Source organism: Schistocerca piceifrons, chromosome X (genome assembly GCF_021461385.2).
Source record: "Schistocerca piceifrons isolate TAMUIC-IGC-003096 chromosome X, iqSchPice1.1, whole genome shotgun sequence".
Lineage (NCBI taxonomy): Eukaryota > Metazoa > Arthropoda > Insecta > Orthoptera > Acrididae > Schistocerca > Schistocerca piceifrons.
Window position 1 is genome coordinate 317,859,730 of NC_060149.1, and position 22,370 is coordinate 317,882,099.

Here is a 22,370-nt window from a genome sequence, read left to right on the forward strand (position 1 = left end):
GTTTCTTGTTAACTCTTGTATAGTGTATATTGGTGTTTCGAGTGATTAATGAAGTGATGATGAGTCTGTAAAAGGTGCAAATATAATATCTTCGAGAGACAGAATATTCTAGGTTCTATTAAGGTTAGCTTTGGAACCAAGTCCTGGTGGTGGCATGCAAGTTCTCGTGCGATGCCTTGCATGGAATCTCTCAGAGATAAACTATGTTTATAGGTATCATTATGTAATAAATCTCAGAGGTTACCAAAATTAATTTTATAGCTTTCTAACTGCAAGTTTCTTCAAGGTCAAACAAAATGCAATGACATTTTTCATTACACAGGTAAACATTTAATTCCTCTTAAAGTATTTTTTTTTCCTCTCTGAATACTTCTATATTTTTATTATAAAATGCATGTATAATTTCTTTCAACACTAGAACAACCCTCAAACTGAATAAACCAAATGTAGCCTCATCTTCTTATGCCACTGGAATGAATGCCAATCAGCTGGAGTTTGACATGCTAAGATCACAGGAAGGAATCCTAAATGTGACAACCACACAATTAATGGACCTGAACACATCAAACACTACCTGGAAAGAGTGAATACATAGTCAATATGATGGAGAAAGGAAAATATATGTACTTGGTTTAAGAGACACAATATGTGCCAATTAAAAAAAACTGACGGGAGGCTATAAATTTTACTGGTATGTATACCAAAACAAGGCAAACAAATGGAGTGGCCCTGGTGCTTCATAGAGACATTGATGGTATTGCAGATGTCACATACATCAATGAGAGAATCATTAAAGTCACAATAAATACTGGGAAGACTAATCTCACAGCCGGCCAGTGTGGCCGAGCGGTTCTAGGCGCTTCAGTCTGGAACCGCGCAACCGCTACGGTCACAGGTTCGAATCCTGCCTCGAGCATGGATGTGTGTGATGTCCTTAGGTTACTTAGGTTTAGGTAGTTCTAGGGGACTGATGACCTAAGATGTTAAGTCCCATAGTGCTCAGAGCCATTTGAACCATTTGAACTAATCTCACAATTTTACAAGTGTCTACTCTACAACAAGTGTGCAGCAATGAGGACAAAGAAATCTTCCTCCAGGAACTGAAAGATCAAATCCAGAAAAACAAAATCATGGTAATAGGTGATTTGATGCCCAGATTGGGGCAGATATGAAAAGGTGCTGGATGCTTATTGGTATGGAGGAAGAAATACTGGAGAACACCACCAATTAGACTTGTGTGTAAGAAATAACATCTCCATAAACAACACTTTCTTCAGGAAAAACAGACAGCCATAAAATCACCAGATATGGCTGGGATGGAAGAAGCAATTCAGTTATCAATTTTATAATAACTGACCAACAGAGTGGAGGAAGAGTAAGAGAGGTAAAAGTCATACCGACAGAACCATTTGAAAGTGATCACAGATGCCTTATAGCTCATGTGAAGGAGAAAATGATTATCACAATCTACCCAAGAAAGATGCCTAAGATCAAAGAATCGAGACCAAAGAAAGCAGAACAAAAACATCTGTCCAAGTCAGATGACTGCAAAGTTACCATCAAATGAAACAGGTAGTGCAAATGAAGAGTGGGTAACATGTAAGATAGCATTAGTAAACTTCACTGTACAAATCTGATGAAACAAGTGGTAAAGGAAACCAACTAGTGGAATGACACTTTGAAGGAAGCTATTGAAGAATACAAAATAGCTAAGAAAGTCAAAGATAGGACAAACAAAAGCAAACCCATGGGATTAAACCAGTAGATGCTCAATATTGTTCCACACTGGAACAGGCATATACACACGAGAAACTTTGGGTTAAATATGTTGTAAAGGAAGAAAAGGAGAGATGTTGGAAAATATTCACCCAAAAACTAGATAGCACTGGAAATAATAAAATAGTCTACAGATTGGTAAAAAGCAAAAGATCAGACATTGAAGGCATGAAAGCAATAGAAAGAGAAAATGGGGGTCTATTCCAGGATGCATAATGGTCACAGAAGACATGGAGAGAGAGAGAGAGAGAGAGAGAGAGAGAGAGAGAGAGAGAGAGAGAGAGAGAGAGAGAGAGAGAGAGAGAGTGAGTGTGTGTGTGTGTGTGTGTGTGTGTGTGTGTTTTTTTACCAGAACCTGAAGTGGCAAAACTACTTACTGTCTGTGCAGAGACAGAATGCCTTTAAGCATATGAGAGGAGGCCAGTCAGCCAGGCCATATGAATTGACAGTAGATATGATCAGGGCAGCAGGTATCCAAGTAATACAATCGCTACATCAAACTGGGAGTCGTCTGAAAGGAGCCTGCCCCCGGTAGCTGAATGGTCAGCGTCACGGATTGTCAATCCTATGGGCCCGGGTTCAATTCCCAACAGGGTCGAGGAATTTTTTCCACCCAGGGACTGGGTGTTGTGCTGTCATCATCATTATCATCATCATCATCCCCATCATCATCATCATCATCATCATCATCATCCTCCTATCATCATCACCAACTGCAGGTCGCCGAAGTGGCGTCAAATTGAAAGACCGGCACTCAACGAACGGTCTGCCCGACGGGGGGCCCTAGCCATACTATTAAATAAATAAATCTGAAACGAAAAATAAAGCACTGGAAGAAGGGGATTATAATATCACTGTTCAAGAAAGGAAATATGAGGACATGTTCTAATTATTGAGGAATCACCCTGTCTTAGGATATTAGAAAACATTATTGAGGAAAGATTATGATCACTGTCAGAAAACCAGTTTGAAGCAGACCAACATGTATACAGAAGCAGCATAGAAACAATGGACCTCATATTTGTGCTACGTCAGTTAATAGAAAAGTGTTGGGAAATGAGTAAAGATCTCATAATTGTGTTCCTGGATGTGGAGAAAGCATTTGAAACAGTGCACTGACGTGCAGGACCTGGGACTGTTTAAAAAAAAAACTAATGGTTCCAAACTCACTAACAAGGAAGATGAAAATGCTATATGAAGGCTGCAACGGTTGTGAAAATGTGCACAATGGTAGACTCTATTGGTTCAACATAGCGAGGGGAGTGCAAGAGTGTAGTGAACTTTCCCCACTACTTTTTATTACACTTATGGACATGATTATAAGGGAAATCAAGAAGATAGGAAATGGTGATCTCAGTGTATTAGTCTTTGCTGATGATTTAGCTATTTGGGGAGATACAGAAGGAAGGTCAGATGAATGGAACTCCAAGTTTAAAGGAGTACCAGCTGACAGTATGCAAGAGCAAAACTGCAGCAATGATTATAAGCAGGACCTGGGTCCAGGACAACCTGATGCTAGGAGGAGAGAAAATTGGATGTGGTGAAGTACAGTATCAAGAAATGGGACTGCCAACTAGACATGCAGAACACAGTATGAAAGGGATCTAAATTTTTTTCATCAAATATGGAACCTTGTGTGGGATAAGGAAGTTACCGTGAGAGCCAAACAGACCATTTTTAGAAATTATATCCTACCAATTATGACATACAGCTTAGAGTGCTGTGTAATTCACAAGGAAGATCTGAGCAAGTAGCGAGCATGCAAAATGAAGTTCCTGCAATCAGCCTTGCAGGAGACTTGAAGAGAGAAAATTAAAAGCGAGGACATCAGAGGAGAGATGCAAGTGGATCTGTCCATAACAGTCTGAGTACTGCACGGCTCAAGTGGTTTGGACATGTGGAGAGGACGAAGGATAACTGCCTGCCAAAACAATACTTGGATAGAAATGTGCAGGGGAAAAGACCAATAGGACAACCCAAGATGGCTGGATCAGATTAAGGAAGAACTGAAAACTAGTGGAGAAAACTGGGAAACAGTATCAAGACGAGAAGTATATCAAGATAGAGCAAAGTGGAGTCAAATTTTTCATAAACACCCTACCTGGTTGGCTGGAAGGATATGAAGAAGAAGAAGAAGAAGAAGAAGAAGAAGAAGAAGAAGAAGAAGAAGAAGAAGAATATGATAAAAGATGTAATTTCTTTTCCAATCCAAATATATTAGTGCTTCTGAATTTTTCCATGGGTTGACATAAAAACATTTTACTTGAAAATATCTTGTCAGATTAGTTTTAGCAACTACAGTAATTTACTTTTAGAAAGTGCTCAATCATATTCTGACTGTAAACAGAGTGTATAACATTTTTTCGGAACTTTTACTAACATTTGAAACTGTCAATAATTGGAAATGCTATACATAGGGAAGTTGACCTTGAACCACCTAGTTTTGTGAAAACATAATAGAATTTCACATCGTGAACCTTTCCTAGTAATCTCGGTATGCTCTAATGAGGTATTTGATTTGACTTAATAATTCTCTGTAGCAATTTGTATAAAAAGTTACTTTTTTTCTCAAATGTCTTTACAGTCATCTCTGCTTGTAGCAACTTATCTTGTTCTCAGTAGATCCTGACACATTGCAATCATTATAGTATTTTGAAATAGTACTCTTGTAGAACATCTTCAAAGTAATGTTACTTTGTCAGAAATAAAAAGCTAAAAAATGATGATATATTTGAATGGTTATGTTCACGTTTTGGACACATTGTTAATGGTGCTATAAAAGACAAACTATTCAGCATGCAATTATGCCTTTTATTGTGATTTCTACAGACATTTTTAGAAATGCACAGCAATTTTTATGCTAACTACATGCAACAGGAAAATATTATGAAAGCTAAAGCTGTACATTCTACTTGCAAAGCTATTAAGATGTAAATTTGTAAACTAAGACATTATTTACCAAAAATATTATACATATATTAAGAAATAGGAGGTACCCTGAGTCTTTTATGGGCAATTTCCTATGACATGTAGATAGTATGGTGTAGATAATGGTTTGAATACAAATCATGTCACTAAAAGTACCATTTTTGTGCTACAGGAACAAACCATGCAGTACAATTGTTTTTTTCCTCTTTCACCCACATTTTCTGGACAAAAAAGTGATAGCAATATACTGATACTTGTCATTATTACACTTTTACGAAACTGACGCTATAAGAACATCAAATGTCAGAGGACAATCTAAACATACACTGTTATTGTGATCATTACTAACTTTATATTATGTCTTACATTCTCAAAGTTTTAAACATGGCTGCTTGGTTCAGTGACCATTTATAAATTAAAGTTGAACTAAATACACCCCTGATGCTACCTGTAGCTCAACATATGCGGGCAGCCCATAGTGGCTACTTTCCACTCCTTCTACTTTAAAATTGTGACTAAAGCTTTTTCACTTAGTATTTATTTTATGTGTGACATGTAATTACTGTCTCTTTCTTGTACTGTTAGTCAGTACTTACACTTTTATATAAAAAATTTTTCACATAAATTTGCACTTATGTTATAGGCCACTTTAAACAATTAATTTCTGGTGAAGGCAATCATAGAAGTGTTGAAACCTGGTCAAAAAGACTAAAAATTGTGACCAAGGGCTTATTTAGTTCAACTTTAATTTCTTACATTGTTCATTTACATCCTTTTGCACTAATACAACAGTGTTACCATTGAACATCATTGTCACACCAATTATTTAATTATATATACAATAATTAGTGGCATCACCATACATTACTATCAGTCTTCCACTGGGCATAAGCGGGAGAGTGGAACACATTGTTTAATGGGTTTGTTCTTATACCACAGAAACAGTTATCTTGAGATGTGTGCTTTATTAAATCACTACCTACTCAATGCTTTCTACACATCTAAGAGTTTTTAAGTGAAATTTCTGAGCCCTTGCATAGTATTTATGCGTATATTGCAAACAACCGGCATATAATCATGCCGGGTGTTTTTGCAGCACATCTACATTACTAATTTGAAGTAATTTATAGAAGCTCCAGAAAATTAAAATTATGAATTAAATTGAAATTCCTACCAAAACTGAATATTGTCTTACCAGTTTCTCACTGAAGTGTGGAAACAAAAGCATCAGTTTTATCTTTTATTTCACTTTTCTTTCTTTTGATGCTACTGTTTGATCTTCAGTATACAGTTTCCATCACTTCCTGCACTTTTTTAAGCTGTCTGATGCACATCAGTTGGAAGTGGCCTCTGCAGTTCCCTTCTCTTTTGCCCTACAAAGCTTTCCCAAATCTCTCTAACAAGTCCATCAAAGTTCAGCATAGGTCCATCTTGTTACACTCTTCTTTAACATTCTTTACAGGCTTTCTTTTAATCAATGTGGACCATTGTTTTCTCTGTTACACAACAATACCAATTTTTAAAGCTCTCTATTCCCTTCCTTACTAGTATTTCAGCACACACCAACATATTCTTAGCAAATGTCACAAAACTTTTATCCTATTGGCTTTCCAGGTGTTGCAAGTAACCAACAAAGTCTCACTTTTAACTGAAAGAGGAACCCGAGAGCAAAGTGAATAAAACAAGAAACACACATATGGACAAGATCATACTTAACATGCAAATGAAATCTTCTATAAATAGACAATATGAGCAGTCAAACAGCTAGCAATACAAAATCAAAACAAAAATCCATGTGAAATGATTAAAGAAAATTATTCCAAACAACACAGAGTTCAAAACACACAAAATACAAAAATAATTACAAGTCACAAATCTGGAAACAAGGGGGGGGGGGGGGGGGGGGGGGGGAGATTCTTGCATATGCAGCAGTTTTTCTAGGCAAGACAGAAAGTTTAGTTTTGGTGCCTGTTTTGTAGGAAATAATATTTAACCCAAAGACCATATGATACGGGTTTCAGACTTTGTGTATATGAATTAAAAAGCTTTTAAATAGTATTTACAAAACATTCATCACAATATGCAACTTGAAATGAGACTACACCTGTGTAATTCCTGTGCTACAGTAGATAGTGATACGGTTATGTCTAATGCACACCTCAATACACTTGTTGTTCTTATGATATTTCTTGCCTGTTGAAAAAAAAAAATCTCTTTGTGAGTTTATGTATTTATTTTGATGTTTGGAGGTCTATATTGGATATTTCATTTATTATTTCCTTTATGTTTGGAAATCTCTTCATGTACATTTTCAACTGTTATATGAAAGCTTTAATTGTCTCAGGCAAACTGTTTTGTACACTCTGTTATAAGAAACTATATTCAAAAATTACTTAACATATTATATTTTACAAACTATCTCATGATTCAAATAATTTCTACATAAATGTCATTTCATTTGAACAATACTGATATTAATGAAAGTCCGTGATCTGTTGAATTGTAACATCTCTGTCTTCGCTCCCTGAAGTTTGTACATAGAGATAAGAGTCATTATGCCACAGTGGTGTTGAAAAGAAGTTGGTTTAGAGTATTGATGGTGCACAGGTGTGGGGAGCAAGACTGTAATTTGTCTCCATTGCAAACATGTGAAATTCATGTAAATGGTATCATCGATCTATGAAACATAAGGCCAATCAAGATATCTTTTATCACACGTCCAAAATCATAATATCCGTGCTTTAAAAAAGTGTTTTATTGAAAATTATTTCAAGTTTACCCATTTACATTATTCTGGAAACTAAACAGCACTTCATTATTGACCTAGTTGTCTGATGAAAGGATTGTAGCAGAACACTGATGCTAGAAATAGATACAAATGTGTTTCCTAAACATGATAAAAATAGTCTCTTGGAGTGAGATAATACCTCATTTATTTGCAAATAATTAAGATGAATATGACTGACTATTGATTTCATCGACAAACAATTTAGGTGCTGCTGTTCTGCAACTTACGTCTTGCAAAGTGAATAAATCATTTCAATGTCTATTTCTCTTAAAAATTTTAATGAGTCTTCTTTTTCTCATTTAATCAACAATATTTTTAATTAGGTGAGGCGACAGCATTCTTTAGAAAGTAAATGAAATATAGGGAGAATTTTTTGTTACAAGTGTCAGGATTTGTATTACAGTCTTTAAGCTAACAAGTTGATAAGAGACAGTGGAGACAATATGTTGGAATCACAGAGTGATTACTAGCATTTTGTACGAGTATTCCCCAGATAGGTTTCTATTTTCCTGGTACCCAGCAGGATGACACTTCTGCCACTGTAAGGTGGGGATATAAAATTTGAGTGAAGAATAAAATAGAAAAGTGCATAAAATGGGAATACAGACTGATGTAAAGTGTAAAATGGTAAAGCAGGAATGGCCAAAGGAGAGCTGCAAAGCCACAAGAGCCTACAGGAAATACTGCTACCGCATATACAATACTGGAGAACAGAGAAGCAGCTGTACGAACATCAAGAACTCAAATGGAAAGCCAGTACAAAACAAAATGGAAATACCAAATGTTGTAAGAAATATATATCAGGGTTATAAAAGGAAAGAAACTTGGAGTGGATGAAAATTAGATGGGAGATGTGACATTACGAAAAGAATCTAAAAGATCACTGAAAGACCGATGTCAAAGCAAGGCACCTCTGGGTGACAATATTCACTCAGAGCTCTCAAGAGCACTGGGAATGCCAAACATTGTAAAACTGTTCAAGCTAGTTTGCAGGGAAGGTGAAGCATCCTCAGATTCCAAGAAGAACGTAATAAGCCCAATATCAGAAAATACACTTCCTGACAGGTGTTAACATTGCCAAACTGTTAGTTTAATAAACCACAGTTATAAAACACTAACAAATAATTTATAGAAGAATGGAAAAACTGTGAAAACTTTCTTACGGGGAAATACAGGAACATGTAGCAACAGTAACCCTACAACTCATTTTCGAAGATAAACTAGATAAAGGTAACTTAGTATTTCCAGCATTTGTAGGTTTAAAGAAATCTTTCAATAATGTGGACTGTAATACACTCTTTGAAGGCAACAGGTATGAAACATGGGGAGTACCAAGTTGTGTATACATGAAAGGGAGGCCAATGGCTATAATCAGTGGGAACCAGATTGTGTCTTATCCCTATGTTATTCAGTCAGTACACTGAGCAAGCAGTAAAAGAAACTGAAGAGAAATTTGGAAACTGAATTGAAGTTCAGGGAAAATACATAAAAACTTTAAAGTTTGGAAACAAAAGTAAAATAAGGGTGATGTAATGTCACCAAATCAGATCAGGTGAGGCTCAGATATTTATATTTGTAAATGAGATCAATAATAATCAATCAGTATTGATATTTGCACATCAAAGTGACAGATGATGGCCGAAGTAGAGAGGATATAAAATGCTGCTGGCAACAGCAAGAAAAATTTTTATGAATACAAGAAACCTGAATATCGAAAATAAATTGAATATAAAGCGAAGTGTTTGGAAGTCTTGAGGAGGAGGAGGAGGAGTTTTTTCTTAGGGACTCAACTGAATGGTTATTAGGCCATTTATCATTTCCCTGTACATGTTGGCTGTTAAGGTCTGTACCCACAATACCCCAGAAATTGCAAAGGGGAAAGAAATTTTAGTAAAGATTGGTAGGTTGCGTTAGAAGCTTTCTGTGGCTAAGATCATGTGTCACCACATGGTGTAATAAGTCTTTGGTAAGTCAAGGAAAACTGCTACCAGGTGTTGTCGAAGTGCGAAGGCTTCTCTGACAGCAGACTAATGATAAAAGGAGGTTGGTTATGTATCTGGACCTTCGAAATCTGCACTGAAATCACGACAGCAAATGTTCGTGACTGACCATACATTCCAAGAGCTTGCATAGTCATTCTGTAATTGCCTGTATAGTGGTTGTTTTTACCTGGTTTCAATATATTGGCACAATGATACTTTCTGACACTTGGGTGGGTAAACACCCTTTTGCCAAATGATGTCAATCATCATCAGGATACTTTGCTTAGTCACTGATCATTTGCCTGTGTATATATCTGGGCCTGGAGAGGCATTTTTGCATTGTACTAACGTGTTGTTGAATTCCCAGACTGTGAAACAGGTGTTATAGGTATCTCACCTGTCAGGTGGTGAAATATGAAATGCTATGTTTTGTTAAATTCAATGTTGGGAAAATCTGAAAATGTTTTGAAGCTGACATTTCAGCAGAATACATCACAAGAAATTCATCTGCATTGAAAGGATTGTTATGAAGCACACCTAGGTCTAAATCTAAAGGTCTTCCAGCTGGGAAGTAACGCTCACTGACGAGTCGCAAATTTCCCCACATATGGTCATCTGTTGTGCATGCATTCACTGAACCACTGTATTGTTCTCAACAATACTGATTTTGTTGTTTGATTAAATAACATGCTATTTTACGCAATTATTTATATACAATGCCATTATTAGTGAAGGGAGTCTCCTTTATCAGTGTAATGTTCTCCGTCTGCATCTGATGGTCTCTGCTTTGTTTTGAGACCACCAAGGTACAGACCTGGATCAATATGGTATTGATATATTATGCGCTGCATAAATAATCACAGTTGTTGCTTCTTGCATTATCTTGCCAATGTATTTTTCTTGGGAAATTGTGATATAGGCTCCAGAAAAATAAGCTTCCCAACAGGCTTTTTGTATGAACAACCTTGGTAGAGCACCAATGGGTCTCAATGTGGTACAGATAAAATGACAGAGTAATGTTTGCTGTTGCACAAATCGCTGTGGACATGCTGTCTTATCATAAATACCAGATTAAGAGTGTAGAGCAAGAAGTCTACTGCATAAAACATGCCTGGGTGATGCTAACATGTGTGTGGATCCTGTATTTATTAGTCAGAGCTTATAATCCAGAAGGAGCCACTCTTCTAATTGACTTATAGTGCTTGTGTTCTCACTGCATCACAGAGAACTGTGGGTATTGGAATCACCCACCAGGATAAATGGAAGAGGTAACTGATGTGATAGTTCTTCCAGCTCATGAAAGGATATATACCTACCTGATGGGGGGTATAAATTGCAAGTACTTACGAAGGTAGGCAGGTGGATTCTAATGACTGCAGCATCAAGTGCACTGTTCAGTAGTACCTGCTCAGTAAAAGTGGTTGACTGTACCAATGTGTGAACACTTTTCAAAGCCCTAATCATGTTAGTCTGATTAATAATAAAAACATGGTAGTTTCTGATTGTAAGTAGGTGATCTTCCATTAAATGGAATGCCTGCAGTGCAACACACAGAGTGTGTGTGTGTGTGTGTGTGTGTGTGTGTGTGTGTGTGTGTGTGTGAAGAAGATTTCCTAGGGACGATGCCAGAAAAGGTTGGAGGGCCTCTGGCTGCATCACCAGAGGTTTATCTCGTGACATGGTCTGAGATGTTTTCAAGGGAGTTAACGATTTATTGATTTAGGAAGTGTTTCACAACTTTGAACAGATGACATGATAGCTATTTTTTAAGGAAAACTTGAAACAGGGGAGGATGATTGTCCATGCAGTTTGTGCACGGCTAAGATTGTTCACTAGGGCAATCATCATGAGCTCTACCACAGTTTCCACAGACAGGTTCTTAAGTACAGTGGCAAAAATGGAAACATCAGATGCACCTGGTGAGTGGTGGGACAAATGGATTAACATTGTGTCCTCCAAATACCAATATGAAGGCAACTGGGTCAACTCCGTTTTCCTTTGCTTTTCCTGTACACATAGTACAAAATGAGTTCCTCAGCAGATTGGAGCATTAGACTTCAATGAAAAGTACAGTCCTGGGTCATATTAAGGCTTAGTGTAGGAGTAAGAGTGACACAGACATTTCCACACTTGGTATGTGATTAAGTACTTGTGATGGTGCTTTAATTAATAAGACTCCATCCTGAATTTCTTTCCCATGGCAGCTACTTCATCACACTTACCTTTGATATTCTACACACACACACACACACACACACACACACACACACACACACACACACACACACACACACACACACACAGAGGTTTCATTGTTATTGTGGAATCATCATCTGCACTATTGAGAATTAAATACTGGGTAAACTGATTGATTTCTTGTTTCTTAGACTGTCTCTTTGTCCAATACATGGCCACGGAAGGGATGTCTGACAGGGTATAGTTTCCTGCATTAAATTTCCTTCTTCTTCCAATTACTGTCACAGACCATCTAACATGGGCATTAACTGGTGTAAGTTTCATTCTTTTCACTTGCATGGTGCCTACCATGAGGCCACCTACTATTGTCGAGGGCTCTCCTCCGACGCAGAGGCTCAAGCGAAGTGCTCGGCAATTGCGTTTGCATCGGTACATAACTCGCCATTTATGATAACACCGGGGACAGCTGTTAGGGCTTGGTACCTGAACAGAAATTTGATCTTTGCCCAGACTTGGAAAGGTGACGTGTGGCACCCAATGGTGGAGAGGTATCTCTCCCAACACTCCTCCTCCTGTTGTTTGATAAGGTAGCGAATACGGGCACGGAGCCGTTTAAAGGCTATGAGGTGCTCCAGGGAAGGGTGCTGCTTATGCTGCTGTACAGCTCGCCGACACTCCTTAATTGCTTCACTGACTTCCGGCAACCACCAAGGGGATTTTTTTGTGGTTTTAGGGTGCACAACTTCAATGGTCATTAGCGCCCAGACTACATTAGGAATGCACCACAAGGCACAAATTTAAAACAGCAACTAAAAGGGAAAACACGATAAAAGACAGATTGACAGGCATAGGATTAAAAAAAACAGCATAATCAAATGTTCTTAGACAGGTTTGTCAAGTTGATAAAACGAAGAACGCGAGCAGCTGCTCCTGGGTCATCCGCTAAAATGGCATCTAGAGTACATGGCAGGCCAAGAACAAGATGCAGTGTATTAAAATCCGGACAGAACGTTAAAATGTGGCGGACCGTCAGCAATTGCCCACATGGGCAGAACGGCGCTGGTGCAGCCGTCAGCAGATGGCGATGGCTGAACCGGCAGTGTCCAATTCATAACCGGGCCAAAACGACCTCCTCCCACCGAGAAGGGCGTGAGGAGGCCGTCCAAGCCGCGGGAAGAGGTTTCAAGGTCCGAAGCTTGTTGTCCGTAAGTGCAGCCGAATCGGCATGCCACAGCGATAAAATGCGCCAACAAATGACCCTGCTACAATCTGATGAAGGGACACAACAAAAAGCTGTCCGAGGCTGGAGGACCGCAGCCTTGGCCGCAGCATCTGCAGCTTCGTTCCCAGGGATACCGACATGGCCAGGAACCCACATAAAGCTAACCGGAGAACCATCGTCCACTAGCTGCTGAAGAGAGCGTTGGATCCGGTGCACGAAAGGGTGAACCGGATACGGATCACTGAGGCTCTGGATGGCGCTCAGGGAATCTGAGCAGATGACATAAGCAGAATGTCGGTGGCAGCAGATGTAAAGAACAGCCTGGTAGAGGGCAAAGAGCTCAGCTGTGAAGACCGAACAATGGCTATGGAGCCGGTATTTGAAACTTTGTGCCCCGACAATAAAAGAACACCCGACCCCGTCATTGGTCTTGGAGCCATCTGTATAAATGAAGGTCATATTAATGAACTTTGAACGAAGTTCGACAAAACAGGAGTGGTATACCGAACCGGGGGTAACCTCCTTTGAGAGCGAGCTGAGGTCAAGGCGAACGCGAACCTGAGCCTGAAGCCAAGGTGGCGTGTGGCTCTCGCCCACTCTAAAGGTTGCAGGGAGTGAAAAATCAAGGTGTTGAAGGAGGCGACGAAAGCAAACTCCAGGGGGTAGCAGGGCAGAGACATACAACCCGTATTGACGGTCGAGAGAGTCGTCAAAAAAGGAACAATAAGAAGGGTGGTCAGGCACTGACAGTAGCCGACAGGCATACCGACAAAGCTGTACATCGCGCCGGTAGGTGAGTGGCAATTCAGCGGCTTCAGCATGAAGACTCTCGACGGGACTAGCATAAAACGCTCCAATCACAAGGTGTAAACCACAATGTCGTATGGAGTTGAGGCAGCGTAAGATGGACGGCCGTGCAGAGGAGTATACGAAGCTCCCATAATCCAGCTTTGAGCGGACGATCGACCGATATAGGCGAAGTAGGACGGTTCGATCCGCTTCCCACGACATATCACTGAGAACACAGAGGACATTTAGAGAACGGGTACAACGGGCAACCAAATATGACACATGTGGAGACCAGCTAAGTTTCCTGTCAAATGTAAGACCTAAAAATTTTGTTGTCTCCATGAATGGGAGAGCAACGGGACCGAGTCGTAAGGACGGTGGGAGAAACTCTTTGTAGCGCCAGAAGTTAATACAGACCGTCTTCTCGGCAGAAAAACGGATGCCATTGGCGACACTTCAGGAGTAAAGATGGTCAAGAGAATGCTGAAGACAGCGCTCCAGGAAACATGTACGCTGCACGCTGCAATAGATGGTAAAATCGTCCACGAAAAGGGAGCCTGATACATCAGCTGTGAGGCAATCCATTATTGGATTGATCGCTATGGCGAAGAGAGCGACGCTCAAAACTGAGCCCTGTGGCACCCCATTCTCCTGGCGAAAGGTGTCTGACAGAACAGAACCCACACGTATCCTGAACTGTCGATCAATTAAAAAGGAACGAATAAAAAGAGGGAGGCGACCGCGAAGGCCCCATGTATGCATGGTGCGGAGAATGCCCGCCCTCCAACAGGTGTCGTAAGCCTTCTCCAAATCAAAGAACACAGCCGCGGTTGGGCACTTCCGCAAGAAGTTATTCATAATGAAGGTCGACAAGGTAACCAGATGGTCAACAGCAGAGCGGCGCCTACGAAATCCACATTGTACGTTGGTAAGTAGGTGTCGAGATTCGAGCAGCCAAACCAAACGAGAGTTAACCATTCGCTCCATCACCTTACAGACACAGCTGGTAAGCGAGATGGGTCGATAACTGGAAAGCAAGTGCTTGTCCTTCCCCGGCTTAGGAATCGGTACAACAATAGACTCGCGCCAGCATGCGGGAACATGTCCCTCAATCCAGATGCGATTATAAGTACGAAGAAGGAAACCTTTACCCGCAGGAGAAAGGTTCTTCAGCATCTGAATATGAATAGAATCAGGCCCTGGAGCGGAGGACCGTGACCGGGCAAGTGCATTATCGAGTTCCCGCATGGTGAATGGGGCATTATAACTTTCACGATTCGAGGAGCGGAAGTTAGGTAGCCTAGCCTCCTCTGCCTGTTTTCGAGGGAGGAAGGCGGGGTGGTAATGAGCGGAGCTCGAAACCTCTGCGAAAAAGCGGCCGAAGGCATTGGAGACATCCTCAGGGGCCACAAGGATGTCATTCGCGACCGTCAAGCCAGAAACTGGTGAGTGGACCTTACTGCCAGATAGCCGGCACAGGCTACCCCAGACAACAGAAGAAGGAGTAAAACTGTTGAAGGTGCTTGTGAAAGCAGCCCAGCTGGCTTTCTTGCTTTCTTTAATAATACGACGACACTGCGCACGTAATCGTTTATAATTGATACAATTCGCCACTGTAGGGTGGCATTTAAAGGTGCGTAAAGCACATCGACGAGCACGTAAAGCGTCTCTACATGCTGCGGTCCACCAGGGGACCGGTACGCAACGTGGAGAAGAAGTAGTGTGAGGGATGGAATATTCAGCAGCAGTGAGAATGACTTTCGTGAGGTGTGCGACCTGACTATCGCAGCTTGTGAAGGTTTGATCCTGAAAGGTCGCCCTGGAAGAGAAGAGCCCCTAGTCTGCTTTGGAGATGTTCCAACTAGTTGAGCACGGAGAGGGGGTATGATGCAGGAGATGGATAACACACGGGAAGTGGTCGCTCGAATATGTATCAGAAAGTGCATACCACTCATACCGGCGTGCAAGTTGGGTAGTACATATAGAGAGGTCTACATGGGAATAGGTGAGAGATGTGTCCGAAAGAAAAGTAGGGGTGCCCGTGTTGAGGCAGACAAGATTGAGCTGGTGGAAAAGGTCTGCTAACAGGGAGCCCCTCGGGCAGGATGCTGGAGAGCCCCAAAGAGGATGGTGGGCATTGAAGTCTCCAGTTAACAAAAATAGTGCAGGGAGCTGAGCAATAATTTGCATCATGTCTGCCCTGGTAACGGCAGACGACGATGGAGTGTAAACGGTACAAATGGAAAATGTAAAACTGGGGAGAGTAATTCGAACGGCAACTGCCTGCAGGCCGGTGTGCAATGTGATGGGATCATAGTAAATATCATCCCGGACCAGCAACATAACCCCTCCATTAGCCGGAATACCTGCCACAGGGGGTAGGTCAAAACGCACAGAAGTGTAGTGTGCCAAGGCAATTTGATCGCATGGGCGTAGTTTCGTTTCCTGGAGGGCTACGATGAGCAGACGGTGCAAGCGGAGCAGCAACTTCAAGTCCTCTCGGTTGGAGCGAATGCTGCGAATATTCCAGCGAATAAGTGCCATCGTGAGAAGAAAAAGAAGATGCAAGAAGGGGTCACCTCGAAGGCCGCTGAGGGCCTGGCTTTGAGCGAGTACTGCCGCCGCTATCAGTAGGCGGACAGTCATCGTCCAATGGTTCTATAGGTTCATCGGCCATCTTGTTAAGATGGCCAGGAGGGGGAGCTTCCTCCGCCAGTGAACGGCCAGATGTTCGACTACCGGCGGTGTGGCCAGGCAAAACGGATGACGGCCTGGGGCGGCAACCGCTGGATGGCGCAGGAGAAGAAATGCGCCATGGCGGAGAAGGAGAACTGTGCTTCCTATGAGCCTTCTTGGAAGGTCGTTTAGTGGAAGTACTGGTCGATGGCTGGGAGTTCGAGGTACGTAGGAAGTCTGCACGGGACGGTTCCTTCTTGAAGGCCCGTGCATCTGACTTCTGGGTCTTCATCTTGGCAGAAGCTGATGAAGGTGCTTATGTCTGAGGGGTGACGGGAGGAAGAGGAGACGTCGACCGGGCGATCTTAGCACTGGCCGAACGGACGACCGTAGTGCTGAAGGTCAGATCACATGTCTGCGTCGCCACCTCCCTGGTAGTCCGAGGAGAGGCGAGGACAGTACTGTATTTCCCCGCTGGGAGCAGCGTGGGCTTCCGACTAGCAAATAGCTTGCGAGCAGCCAAGGTGGTCACTTTCTCTTTGACCCGAATTTCCTGTATACAGTGTTCTTCCTTGTACATGGGACAGTCGCGGGAGGACGCTGCATGGTCACCCTGACAGTTCACACAACGAGGAGATGGAGCTCGACAGTCACCCTCATGGGCATCCCTGCCACAAGCGACACATTTAGCCGCATTGGAACAAGACTGGCGAGTGTGATTAAAACGCTGACACTGGTAGCAGCGCGTAGGTGTCGGGACATAGGGGTGAACAGAAATAACCTCATAGTCTGCTTTGATGAGCAATGGCAGCTGAACACTATCAAAGGTCAAGAAAAGTGTCCGGGTCGGTACAAGGTCATTGTTGACCTTTTTCATGACCCTGTGGACAGCCGTCACGCCCTGCTCAGCGAGGAAAGACTGACTCTCCTCGTCAGTCAACCCGTCGAGTGATCTAGTATATACCACACTGCGAGACGAATTCAAAGTGCGGTGAGCCTCCACCCGGACAGGGAACGTGTACAGGAGTGTGGCCTGAAGCAGTTTTTCTGCCGCAGAAACAGTTGTGTTAGTCACCTGTTCTACCATCACATCGACGTTGCCATGTGGGGGAGATTCAAAGGTGACAACAGAGGTGAAAGTTCCCCAGTCTGCCTTGCCCATAGCCCATCTGGGCAGGCGTCCACGTAACAAGGTACCGTTACGCAACCTGGTACAAGACTTGACAGATCAGGCTATGGCATCTACGCCCTTCTAGATAACGAAAGGGTTGACAGAGGAAAAATCCTTTCCATCCTCAGATCGAGAAACTACGAGGAACTGTGGGGCAGGCAGTAGTACTTTTGTCACTGGTGGCTGGTAAAGTTTCCGTTTTTGGGCAGAAGTCAAGAGAGAAGGAGAGAAATCCATTGGGGAGGAATCCCCCATGATTGCCAGCGTCTCCGATGGCGCGCTACTTTCTTGTGGGGACCCTCTCAGAGGGCACTCTCGCCTTAGGTGAATGTTTACACCTCAGGTCACACCTCCAGAGAAACGGACGGAGGGACCAATCGGCATGGTCGGAAGGTGTCAGCTCAGGCAATCACCCCTCCCTGGGCCTGGCCTTTACCAGGGGGTACGTGCGTGCCTTACTTGTCTACCCAGGGCGGGGAATTACGCGTTACCCCATCACCGGCTACGCGTGCGAACGTGTGGGTCAGCCTTCAGGCACGCACAGCGAGGAAGGAAGAAGAGGAAAAAGAAGGGCGAGGGAGAGAAAGGACAGACTGTTTCAAACGCCGAGGCGGAGACCAGAGAAGGCAAGGAGAAGAAGGCAAGGGAAAGAGTAAGTAAGACAGTGAGATGGAGAAGAACAAAGAAAGGAACCAACCAAAGGAAGGAAGAAACCAGAAGAAAGGAAAAACCAAAATGACCGCAAATATAGGTCGTGGAACCATCCGTCTCCGGATGCAGGCGCTAACTACCCCCTTGAGGGGGAGGGACTCCTTTTAGTCGCCTCTTACGACAGGCAGGAATACCTCGGGCCTATTCTAACCCCCGGACCCGCAGGGGGCGACCACCAAGGGACTGCCTTACGCCTCGGGCACCCTAAAGAGTGAGGGATCATGTTTTCTGCTGCAGAAACAGTTGTGTTAGTCACCTGTTCTACCATCACATCGACGTTACCATGTGGGGGAGATTCAAAGGTGACAACAGAGGTGAAAGTTCCCCAGTCTGTCTTGCCCATAGCCCATCTGGGCAGGCGTCCACGTGCCTGACGCTGGGGCAGTGACAGGAAGATGGTGAAGTGGTCAGTACCACACAGGTCGTAATGTGCTCTCCAGTGGATAGATGGGAGAAGTCCTGGGCTGCAAATTGATAAATCAATGGCCGAGTAACTACCATGAGCCACACTGAAATGTGTGGCGGCCCCAGTATGTAAGAGGCAGAGGTCGAATTGTGACAGTGAAGTTTCGAGACCTCTCCCTCGGTCAGTAATCATGGTACCACCCCACAAAGGGTTATGGGCATTAAAATCTCCCAGAAGTAGGAAAGGTTTAGGGAGTTGATCAATCAGTGCAGCTAATAGTCAGGGGTACTGCACAATCTGAAGGAAGATATACATTGCAGATAGTTATTTCCTGTGTCATCCTTATTCTGACAGCTACAGCTTCAAGAGGGGTTTGAAGGGGCACATGTTCACTACAGACCGAGTTTAGGACATAAACGCGAACTCCACCTGACACTGTATTACAGTCACTACGGTTCTCTGTAATATTCCTTATAGCCGTGGAGGGCAGGGGTCCACATTGCTGGGAACCAGGTTTCCTGGAGGGTAATGCAGATAGCAGGTGTAAAGCTTAACAGTTGCTGTAGCTCAGCCAGGCGATGGAAAAGAAACACCGCATTTCCACTGGAGGATGACATCATGAGACTGGGAAGGCATGGAACATTCAATGAGGCAGTTTACGCCTCACAGTCACCTGCTGCCACCGATTTATTACCTGAGAAGTCTATATCCATTGTGTCTGAGGGTCTGGCGAGATCTAGGTCCTCAGCAGACACCAAAATCTCCAACCCATCCTCAGCCACAGAGCTTGTAGGTAGCTGTGGTGTGGGTGCCACCACTATTTCCTTAGTCTTAGGGGTTTTCTTTTTTGATTTCTCTCACTGCTCCTTGGGTTTCCTGGGCTGGGAGGACTTCACTGGTTCAGTCTCAGAGACTGAGGATGAGCGTGAAGCCCTACAACCAGCTGCTTTTGGGCTCTTCAGCCACTGGCGGGTGTCATCTTTCCCACTAGAAGAAACCTGGGAAAGGAGTGACCCAAGGGACCCATTCCCAGCAAGAGAAGCTGAAGAAGACATACTTCTCCGGCTTAGAAGTCGGGACAGACGTCCCCAATGGTTGGGGGATGTTGCTCCCGAAGTAGGTGGTGCAGTGTGGCCAGGGAGGGGAACAATTTGGGGTCGTACTTTTGTGTGTTGAATTGACCTCATGATCACTTAGAGACTGCTGGTGTTTCACCAACAGCAAGAGATGATGGACTACGCTTCATCACGTGCCGTCTGCCCTGATGCCACCCACTCCGACCAGGGGCCTCCCCACGGGCATCACCCAGCCGCAGCAAAGGCCACCTGGCAGGATGGCCATTGCCGGGAGTCCCGATGCCCCAGGGGGATGGGCATCTACCCCTTGGTATACGTGGGGAGTCAACAGCGCGGGCATCAGCAGAGCGATCCCTGTGTGGTCAGGGGGCTACAACCAACAGGGTACATGGCGGCCTCACCACAACAGACTGGCTACCATGCTGGATATCAGGTGCAAAGAAGTCCATGGTCATCGTCGACACAGAAATTGATATTGCATAGCGCATGGTGGAAAACGCACCCAGGAAGGTGTCCTCGCCCAAGAGATGGAGAATGGGCAGGACTGCAATGCGACGACACGAAAGTGGGCTATAGATCTCAATGCACGACGGACACGATGCACCTTGTACGGTGCCCTTCCCCAATTGGCTCGCTCTTCAGGAAAATTTAGAAGACTGGAGGGCCAATCCTACAGGGGACCATCACATAAAGGCCAAAACATGTGAAACTCCTTTTAGTCACCGTGTACGACAGGCACGAATACCTCGGGCCTATTCTAACCCCTGGACCCACAGGGAGAATTTAAGGCTATCTAAGGGTTGTGGCCATATAATAGGCTAGGTCAGCCTGTCGGTTACAGACAATGAGGTAAGACCAGTGCACTTTGGTTGGTTCTCAAAGTGTTTAAAAATTTTTGTATGTCAGGTCTAAGGACATAAAATTTCTTCAAACATTCATAAACATAAACAAGGGTGGTGGTGTGGTTTTAATAGATTTTGTGAACTGCAGTGTTCTGTTAAAAGATTTATTAAATTATTGCACGACTTTATCTCCTGTAGCGGTTATTTTCAAGATAAACCATGAATGAACTGAACTTTGGAACATTATCATACTTAGAACTCTAATACTACTCTAATGCAGCCAAGGAACATAAGAACTGGCCATGGACTTTTACTAAGCCCTTTCATCATCAACCATGAATTATTATCGATCATACAGTCACAGGCCGTAACATTCATTCTAATATGTCCTGCAACAGCCATGAAGAATTCCATAAATGAGTCTGTATGCCACTGTTGTTTGAAACAAAAACAATGGTTGTGTGCATTTTCCTTGGTCTACTGACACCAAAAATGACTTAACTGTCACCTCAATTTCAGCGCATTGGACAATTTTTCAAAATTATCTAAATCTACATCAACATACATACTCTGTAAGCCACCATATGGTTCATGGTGTAGGGTACCTTTGCCACTACTAGTGATTTCCTTTCCTGTTCGACTTGCAATTACAGCAACAAAAATACGACTGTCTACACATCTCTGAACAAGCACTAATTTCACTTATATTGGCTTTGCCATCCTTACGCAAAATGGAGTTAGAGGCAGTAGAATTGTCCTGCTGTCAGCTATAAGTACTGATTCTCTAAAAGTTTTCCAATACTGTTTTGTAAAAAGAACATTATCTTCCCTTCAAGGATTCCCATTTGAGTAAAAGAAACATATTCATATTACCTGGGTGTTTATCAAACCTACAGGTAACAAATCTAGCAGTACATCTTTGAATTGCTTCATGTTCCTTTAATCTGAACTGGTGGGGATCCCAAACACCTGAACAGTACCCAAGAATGCATTCCATTTGTGTTCTATACAAAGCCTCCTTTGTACATGACCTACACTTTCCTCAGATTCTCCCAGTAAACTGGAATCAACCATTCAACCTTCCTACTACTGTCCTTACATGCTCATTTCATTTCATATTGCCTTGCGACACTATGCCTAGAAATTTCATCGAAGTGACTGAGTCAAGCAGCAGGCCACTAATACTATATTTAAACATTACAGAATTGTTTTTCCTACTCATTTGCATTAATTCACATTTTTCTACATTTAGAGCAAGCTGCTACCCATTACACCAAAACCAGTCATAAGCAATCGTGCATCCCTCTACAGTCACTCAACGACAACATTTTAGTCACATGTTGCTGCTCACCCTATCTCTCACATTGTTTATGTACATAGATAACAAGAGCAGACTGTCCCACTCGACTAGGGCACTCCTGACAATATCTTTAACTCCAATGAACACTCACCATCTAGGACAATGTACTGGGTTCTATTACTTAACAAGTCTTTTAGCCACTCTCATCTCTGTGAACTTATTTTATAAGCTTGGAATTCTGTTAACAGTCTGCAGTGGGGCACCACGTCGAATGCTTCTAGATGTAGATGGAATCTGCCTCTTGGCCTTCATCCATGGTTTGTGAGATGATATGTGAGAAAAAGGGAAGCCGAATTTCACATGAGCGATGCTTTCTAAATTTGTGCTAATTTGTGGAGAGGAGTCTCTGTGTCAAGGAAATTTATTATATTTGAACAAAGAATACGTTCAAGAATACTGCAGCAAAACTGGTGTTACGGAAGTGTGCCCATAATTTTGTAGAGCCAT

General features: G+C 42.8%; 1 protein-coding gene across 1 annotated transcript in view; it reads right to left on the minus strand.

Annotated features, from left to right (window-relative positions):
• The window catches only part of LOC124721731 (probable methylthioribulose-1-phosphate dehydratase), a 103,471-nt gene that overhangs the window by 53,081 nt on the left and 28,020 nt on the right, over positions 1-22,370 (minus strand). The gene's annotated exons all lie outside the window — the stretch shown is intronic.